We start from the raw sequence: 15,663 nt of genomic DNA on the forward strand, positions 1-15,663 counted from the left end.
CACTAGGCTGGGGTTGGGGATAAAATAGCAGGGATTTAATGTCTTGGTTTAGTCTTAGGGGATCAGGGAGGCAAGTGAAACCCACGATCTGGAGAGCTCACCTGAGTAAAATTTAAAGTATGAGCGGGTACAAAAAGTATGAATGGAGTCATTAGAGCCTGAGGAATTCTCTGTGTCTATATGCAGTCTTCACATTGAAGGTTTAATATACACATTATGGTGTATTTCCAGCACCTACAACAGTGCCTGCCTGGCACAGAGTAGGTATTTGATAATCATTTGTTAAAATATTTCAGAGTTAAAATTAGAGGAAATCTCCCACTGGTTTAGATGCAGATAGAAATTTATATTATTTATGAAAATGTATTCATTGTTTTAATGACTTTTCAGTTAAAAAAAAAACAAACAAAACAAAAAAGGAGTTTAGAGACACCTTGGATATTATCTAAATTGGCCTCCTGTTTCAGAAATAATCTTAGTTAAATCACCCTGGATTAATGAATCCTATTTCTAAAGATATTTAGATGCAGAATGGCTATATATAAAGTCCAGTGTCTGACTGGCATAGTGGTTTTGTTTGTATAAAGATAATTCTTGCTTTCCAAGTATTCTGTATTTTCCAGACAGTGGGCAAGACTGGTGGCAGCTGTAATCATTGCTCTGAACTAGCTGGAAAGACCTCTAGTCATGTGACAACCTGGAAAACTAGGTCCTTCTCCTCATCCTTACAGTCATTACAGAGGAGCAAAAGGCAGAAGGGAGAACCACCGCCACTGCAGAAAAAAGGACAAGGAAGAACCACTGTAAAGAGAGGAATCCATGGTCCACGCTCACTCTGATGGAATCTAAGGAATGAGTCAGTCTCTCAACGGACCACGAGGCTGCCAGGAATGAGAAAAACTCCTTTGTCCTCCTAAGGATGGGGAGAGACAGAGGGCATAGGTGAAAGCTCTCTTGCAGTTAGCTATATGGAAACCTTTGAGAGAGCACAGCCCCCCAAAAGTGGGGAAAAGGTGAAGCAGCCTACAATGGCCCGAATATTTCATTTTCAACAAAATATACATGTTTAAATCCTAATTCCTCAAAGGTGATGGTAAAGGAGATGGGGCCTTTGGGAGGTGCATAGGGCATGGGGGTGGAGCTCTCACGAGTGGGAGTCATGCTCTCATGAGACTCCAGAGAGCTCCCCCGGCCCCTCCACCACATAGTGACACAGTGAGAAGTGTGTATCCGGGAAGATGGCCCACTGGCACCTTGATCTCGGATTTCTGGCCTCCAAATGTGTGAGCAATAGGTTTCTGCTGTTTATAAGCTACCTAGTCTATATTTAGGCAGCCGGATGGACTAGGACAGGGCCCAACTAAGAATGTTCCTAGTTAACTCTGTAAAGAATAAATCTACCAGGAAACTACCTATTCCTAGTTTCTAGATAATGCAAGGTTCATTCATTTATTTATTCATTCAATAAACAGAGCACCTCAGGCCAATATTATAGATTGGCCTGGTAAATATCTCTGCTCTCTGGCAGAGACTCTGGCAAGAAACTTACACGTGATTTTGGACTATTCTTCTAAATGATTTCTGTCGGGTACATAGTCACATGCTTATAGTCAAACATACCAAGGACAAAGGGAATGTTCTCAAAATAAAATCACCCTTCAAAAATCATTTAAAAGGCCTGGAAAATTTTAAATTGAAGAGATTGCTTAGCATGAAGTCAAGGTCTGAATGTACCAGAACCGCTCTATCTTAGCAAATTTACTCCCTGAGGGTAGCATAATATATATGAAACTGCAAATACACAGGCCTTTGGTTCCCCATTGGCTCTAGGGTAATATTCTAATTTATTTGGAATATGCCAAGGAAACAGTTCACCCTTTCATTTATATCTCATTTTCTGTTTTTGAATTTTTAATAAGTTTTATTGATTCTTGCTGACCATTTTTCTATGACACACTGAGAAAAGTAAATTAAGTGTTTTAGAATTTTCTCTCTGAACACCCTCCATAAAATTTGATGATAATGCTTTTCCTCTGTATAGTTCTTGGATGCTATTTTCCCCTCTTTGTGTCAATGACTTGCCATTGGAAAAAAAGGTTCCCACCCATTGCTTACTTGGTGTCTATATGGCTATGCATGAAGATATGGGCTTTATCCACAAAGTGCTATCAGCAGACTGTTGGAGATGTATGAATTAATTACTGTAGAAGCAATGTAATGCTATTACTAGGTACCAGAGAGTTAAATCCAGGATCCAAGGCAAGACCTATAAGCAAAAGTGGTTGGGATTTGTATCTGAAGCATGGTGGTATACTAAGCCATAAAAGGGAGGGTTAGATGGAGAGACAGAGAAAACCTCCCCACAGCACGTGGTAGTTTCTCCTTAGGAGAGCCTTGTGCCTCATTGTGCCTGTCAAGTAGGCTAATGTGCCTGTAAATTTCCTCTGACAGAAAACACATCACAGCAGCAGCACCAGAAAACAACACAACCAAACTGTGGAAGACTGAAAGCCCAGTGCTTTCAAGGGTGATCAGAATATAGCAGAGGAAAAGAAAAAAAAAAAAAGAAAGAAAAAAGAAAAACAAGGCAATGAAAATAAACAAAGGCTAGGAAGAAATGAGATCACTTTCTAAGAAAGAGAATTTATCATTTATAGGCCAAAGGAAATGCTTCTCCCACAGCCAATTTTTTATATTTTATTTGGCTTTCTCAGTTCAAGGTCAAAAATGTCAGAGAGCAAAAGGAATATGACTCAAGATTTAAGAGTCGTCTTGACTAGCTTTGTAACTGCATAAATATTAAATATGTAGAAATAATAGTAAGCACATATCTCCACATCTCCACACGTTGCTTTAATTTTTAATGTAATCTTTTATCCATCTTTTCCTCAGCTAGCTATAGGTCTGTGATTTGCATAGCTAGAATGATCCGGTGCCATCAATTTAGTAATAAAGTTACTCATTGAACAGAAGAGGCTTCTAAAAGATTACACAAAGCTGCAGGAGAGAAGTGAATGGAAATGAAATTTTATGTTTCGAGTAAACAGGAAATTTATTTTAGAGCATATTTTCCCATTATAAATTTAATATGGCTACTTTAAAATAAATTTGGAACAGAAGAGGGGAGGAAAGCACCTATATTTTCATCATCCTAACTTAGAGTTTTATATTCCGGTCTTTACCTATGCATATATATTTTAAACACAGATGTAATCACAGTTCTGTGTATGTCCATAATTTTGCACCCAGATTTTTTCTCTTATTAATATGGTCTTCTTAACTATAACTTTATGACTGTAAAGTAATAATAAAAAATAGGCCTATAATTTACTGACTCACCAAATTTCTGGTGGCTAGCATCAGCAGAGTAGTTAAGCACCTGGCATTGAGGCCAGATGAATCAATACTAGCTCTGCTACCTAACTTTGAGGATTTGGACAGATTAGTAAAGGCTGTGTCTCAGTTTCCTCATCTATAAAATGGGGATGCTGATAGTGCCTCTACTACAATGGTCTTACGAGAGTTAAATGAAATCTATGGAAAGCACTTAGTCTGGCCCTGTCATAGAGTGAGTACTAAAACTAAAACTAAGTGTTATTAAAAACAAAGAAGTCAAATACACTATACTGGGTTAAAAAAGAAAAAAAAAGCTTGGGTTCTACAAAACTGAGTTTCCTAGACATTGCTATCACCCCAGAAATTGTCATGTGCCTTTTTCCAGTAACAACTGCTCACCTCCACCACAAACCAGATTTTGATAATTAACACTTCCTTGCTCTGCCTTATACTTTAATGGTAACTATGCCTCCCTAAAAATATCACTTATTTTTGCCTGTAATTGAATTTGATATAAATGGAATCATATAAACACACACACAATATCACTGTATTTAGGAAGCATGCAATCTAACAGGCTTAGTTACGGTGTGATGAAAAAAGCTTTGGAGATGGAGCCAGAGAACTTGGCTTCTAGTCTAGTCTCCAGGAGATCTTGGGCAAATCTTTCTGCTTCTCTGGGACTTCCATGTAAAATATCTGGATGTGCTAAGTATCTTTGAAGCTTCAGAAAACTAAACTGTTAAGCCCTTCCTATTTGAGTATTGTGTTGGCCTATGAGAAATCAGTGCCAAAGAAAATCCAGAGGAAGGCCTGGGGTCTGATGGAAATAAGCCTCCTCTTCTGAAAATTCATGCCAGTAATAGCGTCAACAAACAGAGGGCTATAGCAAAATGAAAATGAAGATCCACATCACGAATAATTTTCACATCTCTGATATGTGTACATTTAGATATATCATTGGGCTTAATGTGCATATAGAATTTTGTCCCCAGGATAAATCATAGCTATTGAGTTGAATGTTAGGAGTTTGGAGGTCAAATAAATAATCACATCATATAGGTTTTCCTGGACAGAGTCATTTTTGAACATTTTAACCCATTCTCTCTGTATAAGTATTTGTATTTCCCCAAATACTGCCTGGGGGAAATACTACAGATTGGTTCATGCGGTGTCCATTCTACTCTTCTCTTATGGTGGCTTTTATAATGCAGACACTGGAAGCTTAAAACATTACCTAGACTCCTTTGACTTAGTGCTGTGGAAATAAATTAGGCCTATCAATTTGATATACTCATGCAAGATCTAGAAAACTTAAGAGAAGTTGAGGCATTCTCCTGACCACTTCTGACTGTATCTCTTAGAATTAAAGTCATGGAAGCATTTTCTAGGGCAGTGTTCCGTGGCTCATTATTCAGCCTCCTGGAAGACAATAAGCAGTTGTGGCAGCTGTGAGAGCAGTAAGCTTTGGACTCTATCTTCTATCACAGGGTTATGTTAATGAACCCAGCATTCCAGTCATCCTCAGCAGTAATAGCTTCACTGATAGGTCAACCCTGAGTTGTGCTGGAATTACTCATCCTTAGAGGCCTAGTCGGTTAACTCACTTCTCCAATCCTGATACGGCATGTGGTAAGCACCCTCTTATGAAATACCTTCCTGTTTAAAATACTTAGAATTGTTTCTATTTGTTCACACTGAACTCTGACTGATATACATGATATAGATACTGTTTTGGAAAATCAATTCACTGTAACACAAGGTTTAAAGTATTACAACTCCACAGAATGCGAAACAAACAGAGGAGGGGTGTTTAAACCAGGGAAAACAAGCTATACCATTTAGTAGCTATGCGTCCTAAAAGTAGTCAACCTCTCTGTATCTAAGTTCCCTTTCATATATATATAAATATAAATATATATAATTTATATTATACATATATTTTATATTATATATATTAGTGTACTGACATCTATTTTGTATATATATGACATACATATACTTACTTATGAAGTAGATATCAGAGTTGTGAGAATGAAATGAGGCAACACAAGCAAAGTATCTAGGTGCCTAGAACCTAGCATTGAATGGTCGCTGACTGTATAGTGTCGATTTATTTCTATCCCCATATTGAACATCCTTTAGTGCTTAAGGTGATTGGTAAAATAACTGGGAGTGAAATTCTCTTTAAAGGACTTTCAAAAAAACACACAGAGATTTGGCATTGATTCAGAAAGACAACAGGAATAGTTGTAAACGCAGCTCAAGAGCAAACAGACTTCTATTATGAGTACTATTAATTCAGCCCAAATGGTGGCTCAGGGCCCAGATAATTTGTTGATTAACTCAACAAATATTTATTAAGCCTCAACATTGCTAGACACTACTTTACTCATTAAGATATAGAGATCAATCAAAAGGTCCCTGACTTCGAGGAGTTTGCATTCCATTGGGAGAGACAGACCTAAAATAAGTCAATAAATAATTTCAAATCATGAGAAGGACTATGAAAAAAAAAAAAAAGGCATTCTTCCTTTAGCTCTCCTTCCCTTACCTTCTCAGAAGTTTATTATGTTACTTGATTCATCCCCTCTCAGCTTCCTTCCCCGGGAAGAAAGGCACAGGGAGGTTGAAATTGTGCCAACGTTGTCAGTCTTAGGCAGGTGAGTGGTTTCAGGATCTGTGAAGAGTCTGGGGCCTGTTACTGCTTCGTGGATGCCAGCAGTAAACAGAAGATGCCTGGATTAGAGACAAAGGAGTATGTCAAAACAGCACTGGCATGATGTTGGCACCAGTTTCCCATGCCCCCTAAATCTTATGAGGTCTAAGTGGGTGCCGCATATACAGTGGTTTTCAGACAACCAAGGAATAGTGAACTTGAGGAATTTACTGCAAGCTTCCTCTTTGTTTGGGAGAAGATAGTATTTGGTTGCTCGTTGCAAATCCAACCCAGAGAAATAATCCAAGTAAAGAGTAGTCTGGGCTCTGCATTCTTGCATACCCCGAAATAACACGTAGAGATGCCCAGGGCCCTTGACAGAGAGCTTTTCAAACAGGTAGAGGAGAGGAAATAATTGAACTCTCCATCCTTTATTGGTTTATGCAATCATAATTATAACATTTTCTAAGGTTCTTAGAACTTTGTCTCTACTCACTTCCAAACTTTCACACCAGATATGATGTATTTAGGCAACTGAATATCTCAGAAAGACTAAGAAGGTGACAGAGGAAAAGACAGATTTTCCAATTATTACCAGATATAACTTGAGGCTTTTATATGGATATCCTGCTTCTCATCTCCAGAAGCCTGGCTCTAGACTGCACATTTTCCAGAAACCTCACCTCAGGCTCTTTTCCTATTCAAGATGAAATTGAGTGCTCATTTTAACAAATCTCCACTTGCAAAAATATACTTACATGGGCAGGAAAAAGGGAAGAGTTTGATACACTCTCAGCCCTGAGCACTCCTTGTATGGTCATGGCTCGTGAGTCCTGGTAGAAAGGGCCCTTCGTGGATCATCCTCAGAGTCCACCTTCCTTGGGCTCTAAAGCCAGAGGGAGAAAAGTGTAGACCCACTCCATGACAAATCAGTGCTGTGCAATTATCTCTGTGGACTCCACTCTCCACTCCCCATAGTGACTATTCCAAGTGTTCTCTATCCTCCTCACCCCTTCATGGAACCCATCCTTCCCTTTCCCAGAGCAAATGGAAAACATCTGGGGAATGCTCTCCTAACGTCATTTGTAACCTCTTGTAATGCTAGAGCAAATGCTGAAAAACAGCTATTATCATCCCAATGCGGTATGTTAGAAAATGGAGTTTTGGAGATGTTATGTAACTCTCCCCAGATCACAAAAGCTGTGTGACCCTGGGGAAGGAATCAGAAGAAATCCTTATGACACAGGACCTTCCCTCATGTAGGCTTCTAGAAATGGGAAAATAAAATTTCCCTGTTTTTTTTTTTTTTTTCCCCAGTGTTCCTATAAGAAGCTCTAGCCTCCTAAGCCACAGAAATGGATTCACTATAGATAATGTTTACTTTCAGTTTTTCTAGATGCATTTTCTCATACCATAAGGATTAGATCTGTAGCTGTTCGTTTCCCTAATGACAGAGCTAAGAGCCAAAGGTTTAATAAAACCTCTCTTATCTTCCCCAAAGCAAAAAATTATATCCTGGGAAAGGCACCTAGATTAGTTCTAAAGGTGCTGAAAAGACTGGAGTGTTATCTTTCCAGTTATTTAAATTTCAACTAGGGATGAGGCCCTGGAACTTGAAGACATCTGGAGTAAGAAGGAGGCCTTTCAGGAGAGGAGAGAGACACCTGGCTCCTTTACCTTTATAAGCAGAAAAAAAATCATCTTTCCTTGTCCTTCATCTACAGAGTATGTGGCCGCTCATGTAAGAAAACTCCCATTGGCTTTTATCACTTCATCCCAGGGGTAAGGCCTAGGATCAGCTGGGAGAGGGGAGCCTACAGTTTGGACTTAGTATGGGATAATAAGAACTCTGGGGAATTCCTGTTGTGGCTCAATGGAAACGAATCTGACCAGCATCCATGAGGACGCAGGTTTGATCCCTGGCCTCGCTCAGTAGGATAAGGATCCGGTGTTGCTGTGAGCTGTGGGTTGCAGAGACGGCTCGGATCTGGCACTGCTGTGGCTTGGTGCAGGCCGGTGGCTACAGTTCTGCTTCGACCCCTAGGCTGGGAACCTCCAAATGCTGCGGGTGTAGCCTTAACACAGACAAAAAAAAAAAAAAAGAAAAAAAAAGAAAAGAAAAGAAAAAGAAAGAAATCTGCCTCTGATCCAACACCTTATGTGCTCATTCAGGATAAACTGAATAATGATGAAGATTAAAAACCCACCATTAGACAGTGGAGAGATAAGAACTAGACAGACTACGAGATAAGTAGCTATAAAAAAAAAGTACCTGGTAATATTAGAAGAGATAGAGAGATGGTGTTTGAGTTTCCTTCTGTGGAATGAATAGGAGTTTGCTGGTGGACATAGCCCTGTCTGCTAGGCCCATCAGAAAGAAGTTAAGTTGGAGAGCATAACTAGAGGGAAGATTGTGTATGAAAATGAGATGAGACAAATCTGGATAGAAAGGCAGAGGTCAGACTCCTGGGGAAATATCCCAAAAAACCCAAAGATACTAATTTGAAAAGATACAGGAACTCCAATGTTTGTAGCAGCGTTGTTTACAATAGCCAAGACATGGAAGCAACTGAAGTGTCCATCAACAGATAAATGGATAAAGATGATGTGGAAATATATATATACACAATGGAATACTACCCAGCCATAAAAGAGCAAAATTTTGCCATTTGCAGCAACATGGATGGACTTGGACGGTATTATGCTAAGTGAAATAAGTCAGAGAAAACCAAATACTATATGATATCATCTATATGTGGAGTCTAAAAACCACAACAAACTAGTAAATAAAACAAAAAAGCAGCAGACTCACAAATACAGAGAAGAAACTAGTGGTTCAAAGTAGTGGGGGTGGGGCAGCCTAGGAGTGATGGAGTGGGAGGTACAAACTACTGGGTATAAATAGGCTCAAGGATGGGAGTTCCTGTCGTGGTGCAGCGGAAAAGAATCCAACTAGGAACCATGAGGTTGCAATTCGATCCCTTGCCTCGCTGAGTGGGTTAAGGATCCAGCGTTGCCATGAGCTGTGTTGTAGGTCACAGACGCAGCTCGGATCTGGCGTTGCTGTGGCTGTGGTGTAGGCTGGCAGCTATAGCTCTGATTAGACCCCTAGCCTGGGAACCTCCATATGCCATGGGTGTGGCCCTAAAAGGACAAAAGACAAAAAAAAAAAAAAATAGGCTCAAGGATATACTCTGCAACATGGAGACTATAGCCAATATTTTATAATATAGCCAACATTTTATAAATGGAAAGTAACCATTAAAAATTGTATAAAATTTTTGAAAAAAAAATAAAGAAAGAAAGGCAGAGGTCAAATTGAAGGAATTTAGGATCCATACCAATGTAATTTAGTATGAAACCTGAAGGTGCTGGGAAACTACAGATGATTTTAGGCAAGAATATGTGATTGAAATTACTAAAATTTCACAAACGGGATATTGGAAAAGTGGTGACAATAAGGCAAGATAAGAGACCTAATAAGAGATAGACTAGAAGATAAAGGGAGGCCATGAGGGAAAAGGATAGGGAGGAGGCTTTTTTGGTCTCAGAGGAAGGGGGACATGTGCCTTTCCAGAGTAATTCTTTCCACCAGAGCTCTTGATCACCATCAGTGCACCTTCTCTACCTCCTCCATCTTTTACTTAACTCTTCTTTTTCCTGTGTCCTCAATCTCTCTCCACTTCATTCCTACAGCCTTTGCTTGCCCCAGTATGTCAAAGACTTTCTTCTCCTCACTCCTATTTTTCTGCAGTATTTTCCCCTGAATTATATTGGCTTTATTCACCATTCAGAAGATCCTACCCTTCTAAGTAATAAGTGGCTGAGCAGCCCCTAAGTATCAGTGTGGAGGCTAACGGACCACAAGGATCACTACTGAAGGTCCTAGACTGGCTTGACATACTTCGAGAGATTCAGCCATTAAGATGATCATAGGCTCAACTGGATTCAGACAATTTACTACTTACACAGCAAAAACAATACCAGCATGGTGTCACCTGCCCACATCTCTAGCCCTATTGAACAACATTGATCTGCAGGAACCCAATGAGAATGATGATTTGCTACTGAGAAGCCATCTAAACTATAGCCAGGCAGTTTGTAGACTTTCACAGAAGCTTGCAGCTGTATGTGAAGGAAGATGAAGTTATATGGGAAGTCCTGTGTTCAGTTAAAATAGTGAAATGAATGAGAAATGATTTTTGCCAGTTTTCTTGGCAGCTCCTCAGAAGAAGCTTATCTCCTCCTGGTTGAGGAGGAACTTTAAGGTTTCCATCGAGACTCTGGTCAGACTCGCCTATGTAAAGCCATGTAAAGTCATGTGGCAGCAGAGCTGTGCCTAAGTAACTCCATCCCTGACCTTTCATGTATCCAAGAAAGAATTATTTTCAGGAGTTTAGGCCACCCAATTAAATGACCAAATTAACTGTTCTGATTAACTGCAGGTGCTTGGACCGGATATTTTCTATTCGTCTTAGGCTGCCTCAGATGAGAGTGACCATGACTCTGACTCCAAGGAGAATGATCAGACTAATGTGAAGGATAAATTGCAAACAGGCTCTCAGCCAGAGCCAAGCAGCTAAGTACCTCTCAGGTGCTACTTTCTCTATTAGGAGATAGATTGGGCCACCTTTCCTGATTCAATAATCCAAGTGCAGCAATAGGTGATGGTATTGGAATATATTTTACCTTGATTGGCCTGCAGGAGGTCGGGAACAATATGATTGTCTAAAACCATTTGTATTACAGAGTTCAGACTGGTTTTTGTCAGGCAAGTACAGGTCTGATGTCCACAGAAGAAGATCCTTACTAGGGGCATAAACTGTACTGGGAATGTTTAATATCATTTGATGGGGTGAGTCAATTTTATGTTCTTTTTGATAGACAAACCCCTTGGTTACAGCTAAATTATTCCTGCAAAGCAGGCAGGAGTGCATCTGAGGAGAACAATCTGGCTATCACAGCCAACCAGCCTATCCCTTATAGTACAAACTGCTCCAGGTAAACTAGATTCTGCTAATAGGTTTATTATTTCAACAACAGCATTTTGCTGACATGGGGGTCAAGGTCTGATTTTTCAGTGTCCAAGGCAACATCTATTAAATCTTTGGCAGTAGGGTCAGCAGGGAGTTATAGATTCAGTAATCAATCAAATTCGGAGCAGTCACTATGGTCTGGGGAAAGTATACAAGGGAATTTTTTTTTCTTAGCTGGTAAATAGAGAACACATGAAATTGACAATAGTATCAGGCTGGGGGAACAATATTAATGTTCAGAAAATTAAGCTTGTTCTGTCATCATGGGTGGATGTCATCCATCTGAAAATTCAACAGTCCTTAGTTTAGGATCTAAGGACTAAGGATCTATGTCCTAAGATCGAGGGATTTAGGATCCAAGTTAAGAATGGATATTTGGTTACCTGAGATACCAGGTCTGGTGTCCTAGAGATGAGAGACAAAAGAAGTTTATGAGTCTTCCCCCAACTCCTGACCTCTTGGGGTTTAGAGTGCTCCTTTTCTACTAGCTGTGACATTGCTTTCCTTCCACAGCTACATGATTGGTATGACTAGTCTCTGTGGCAATCACTTCATTCCTTTTTCCAATCCTATAATTTCTAGTCCATGCCATTTGCTTGGATTTCTCTCTCAGTGACTTTTCCCTTGTATAGCCTGTATCATCCTAGAACTTATCCCACCCACGAAGTGTGGCCCTTGCCAGAATCACTACAGAGCTGTCATTTCACACTCCTGATTATTATCTGACACTCTCTAGATCAAAGAAATCTTACTAAGGGGTATAAAATACTTGCTACTTCCTACTCATCAGACACAATCAGCATAATGTTGTCATATGAACAACCAAAATGAACCAGTGTGATATTTTATGGAATGTCAAGATGATCAGCATTTCGATAGGTTATATTAAGAAGAACTGATGTGTCCCTGAGGCAATGCTGTGGATGTGTGCTTGTTATTGGGGCAAACAAATACGAATCCATACTGGATCTGTTTCTTTTACTGTAATCTTTGTATTCTATTGCTTTTGCTACAAGAATGTTGCCTATAGCCTGAAATATACAGACTAGCCCATTCTCAAGGCTCTTACCTTTAAAGGTATAACACTTTTCAATTTACTTAGAGATAAAAAGTTGTAGAATAGAGAATACCATTTGTTTTGTTGAAAGTTTACAGGAACATGGTGACCTGACCTATGCAGACAACTAAAAGAACAAACAATTCCAACACCAAGAAGTTTGCCACAACCGAGAACACCTCCCTTACATAAAAGAAGCCTGAATTCTAACTTGAGAAAGATGTTTTTTTGGGACACTAGTCTACCATCTTTCCAGTCTTCTGGCTTTCCAAATAAAGTTGCTATCCCTTGCTCTAATAACTCAGTTCTGGATTTATTGACCTATCAAGTGGTGAGAGTATGAGTCTGGACTCCGTACCAAACAGTTGGTCCTGTTAAGTAACAGCTAGCTGCTTCTGGTGGACTTCATAAATAAGTTTAGAGAAGACAGATATCAAATGCCAGGTGCTGTGTTGATTTGTTCCAGTAAACTACACCTGGGGACAGCAGCCACAATTTTTTTTTTTTTTTTGGTCTTTTTGCTATTTCTTAGGCCGCTCCCACGGCATATGGAGATTCCCAGGCTAGGGGTCTAATCGGAGCTGTAGCCACTGGCCTATGCCAGAGCCACAGCAACGCGGGATCCGAGCCGCATCTGTGACGTACACCACAGCTCACGGCAACGCCGGATCGTTAACCCACTGAGCAAGGCCAGGGATCGAACCTGCAACCTCATGGTTCCCAGTTGGATTCGTTAACCACTGTGCCACGACGGGAACTCCAGCAGCCACAATTATAATTACCACATGATTAAGTTTATAATGGTCCACAGTAACTCCGCAAGATTTACTTCTGCACTGGCCAAACTGGTGAGTCAAATGAAAATGTAATAAGCATCAGCGCCCCTGCTTTTTACAAGTCTTTTGTGGTTACACTGTAACAGAGGAAAAACAAATCTGACTCCATACTGGATCTGTTTCTTTCACATTAACATTTGTCTTCTATTGCTATTGCTATAAATTAGCCAGGAAAGGAATGTTGCCTATAGCTTAAAGTATACATAATGGCCCTCCTCTAGAAACACTCTGTCAGGTTAGAACTTAAAATACTTTTGTTTAGCTCACAGGAAACATCCTGACCAGGTCCACCCTTAAATGGCTGCAGGAAAAAAGAAATTAACACATCTTCTCCAGAGTCTGATTGGAACAAGGAAATGCTTGCAACATATTGCCTTTTAAAATTTTACTTCCTCACCTCCCTCTCTTTGTTCTGTAAAAGAAACCAACATCTGAAGCCAGGTAAGATGGTTCTTCTCCAGAGTCTGATTGGAACAAGGAAATGCTTGCAACATATTGCCTTTTAAAATTTTACTTCCTCACCTCCCTCTCTTTGTTCTGTAAAAGAAACCAACATCTGAAGCCAGGCAAGATGGTTCTTAGGGATAACAGTCCACTATCCTCTTGGTCTGCCAGCTTTCTGAATAAAGTCTCTATTCCTTGTCCTAACACTTCATCTCTTGATTTACTGCCCTGTTGTGTGGTGAGCACTGTGAGTTTAGGTGTGGTAACAAAGTTGATTTATTATCTTGGAAGAGCATGAAAGTTCCAGGAGTACCCACAAAGGTCTTCCTACCATAATGGTCCTTATCTCATGGAAAAGAAAACCAAAGTGGGAATATGATCAATTCTAGAACTGAGAAAATAACCACACAGTTGGTATGTGGTTCAAGTGAACAACAACCAGTTATGAGCTGGACACAACTTAAAACTTCATCTATACTGACCAAGATAAACTCCAGCTTTGGCTAAAGTGCCACAGTGTTGTTTTGTGCCCCCAGGAATTGCCCCTATCAGATCAATGTCTAGTGTTCCTCAAAATATCTCCATATTTCCTTTTTCCAATGTACTGCCACTCTAGTAGATGGCATCACCTTTCTTTGGGACAGGCTTGAGGGAACATTTGTAACATGCGTTATAGCAATGGTGCAAGATCATTTCTAAAATGTACATGAACTTCAATCAAGGAGTTCCGGGTCTGTGAACTCATATAAGTCTAAAAACTAAGTGAGAGTCCATTGTGGTGACTCACATCAGATTTTAGCTACCTGATTTAGAACTTTTACTTTTAATAAATATCAAGCAGTACTCCATGAGGTTGCCTATATATTTTGCCCACAGGACATCTTTGTGGGCCAAAGCAGTACGATTGCCTGTACACACCTGTTGCCCTTTAATAAGGCAGATGGACTACATTATCTTTGGTGGTTAAGTGTTGCTTGGCTTCTGCTACTCTGGGATCCTGTTATCCCTACTGATATCAGTGAGTCTACCTCAATAGTGGTATCCTTTATAGTCATATATGGCCTACAGAGGTGAATGTCCACAGAGATTTTCGAAGATGCCTGTCTTCTTCTCGCTAATGTATTTCTCAATTCTTTAGTGCAGGGAGTGTCTTTGCATGGAACACATTTGGGGGAAGGGTATGCATATTACATATAATTCCAAGAGAATACTTCCCTAGGCTTTTTGATTTCCTGTTCCATATTATGTCAGGGAAACTCTGGCATTTCAACCTCACAAACTCTTGGCAATCAATTAGTCCAAGTTTCCATCAATCAAGTAAGCTATTAGAACCACCTCTAGCTGCATGAGCTAACACATAATTAACACCATAACAATAAATTTGGCTCACTGTAGTAGTATATTCTATCCACCATGGTCTAACAGGTTTAGAATCTACACCTACACATGTTTGCCAGGTTTCTGCCTATATGTTAGCAAAGTCTTGAAATTATTTTAGTCTGTAATTACATCTTCCTCCATCATAGGGTGTACCTATACACCAGGAGCATGCTGGAATTTGGTCCTCATTGTGGGTATACTGGTAGGCCAGGTTGATTACTGTGGATTTTTTTTTTTTTTTTTTTGCCTTTTAGGGCTGCACCCACAGCATATGGAGGTTTCCAGACTAGGGGTTGAAACGGAGCTACAGCTTCTGGCCTACACCACAGACACAGCAAAGCCAGATCTGAGTCCTGTCTGTTACCTACACCATAGTTCACAGCAACGCTGGATCCTTAACCCACTGAGCGAGGACAGGGATCGAACCTGCAACCTCATAGTTCCTAGTCGGATTTGTTTCTGCTGCGCCATGACAGGAACTCCTATCATGGATTTTAAGGAGAATGCAAATTTTCTCTTAAGGCATCTGCCCCAGGTGAGTTTTCAAGCAGAGGAAGCCTACCTCAGAAACTAGAGGGCAAGCTACTTCCATTAGTAAGAGAGGCTCAGATTGAATTGGGGGGTTCTAGATTGTCAGTTTCACCTGGGTTTAATCCATCCCAAGTTTGGGGATTCTATCATTTAACAGGTCCCTAGCTTTTACAGGAGAAACTTAGCATATCTGTCAATTCAACAGAAGTTGTAATTCGGTAATTTTGTGTTTGATTTTCAGCAATATCACTTCATTGCCAGTCAATAAGAGCGTCCTTTAAAATGGTTCCTTTAAAATGTGCTTATCGTTTCTCTTTGTAAGCATTCAAAGGAACTCAAAAGAACCACTCTCACACCATAGTCTTTATAGTCACCTTACAGCCT

General features: G+C 40.0%; 1 protein-coding gene across 1 annotated transcript in view; it reads right to left on the reverse strand.

The window, feature by feature from the left end:
- Positions 1-6,022, reverse strand: part of PJA2 (praja ring finger ubiquitin ligase 2) — a 345,411-nt gene extending 339,389 nt beyond the window's left edge. Inside the window, exon 1 of the mRNA XM_047778400.1 lies at positions 5,891-6,022. The gene's annotated coding sequence lies outside the window, so the exon portion shown is untranslated. The remainder of the gene's footprint in view (positions 1-5,890) is intronic.
- Positions 6,023-15,663: the final 9,641 nt, after the last annotated feature.

Source organism: Phacochoerus africanus, chromosome 4 (genome assembly GCF_016906955.1).
Source record: "Phacochoerus africanus isolate WHEZ1 chromosome 4, ROS_Pafr_v1, whole genome shotgun sequence".
NCBI lineage: Eukaryota > Metazoa > Chordata > Mammalia > Artiodactyla > Suidae > Phacochoerus > Phacochoerus africanus.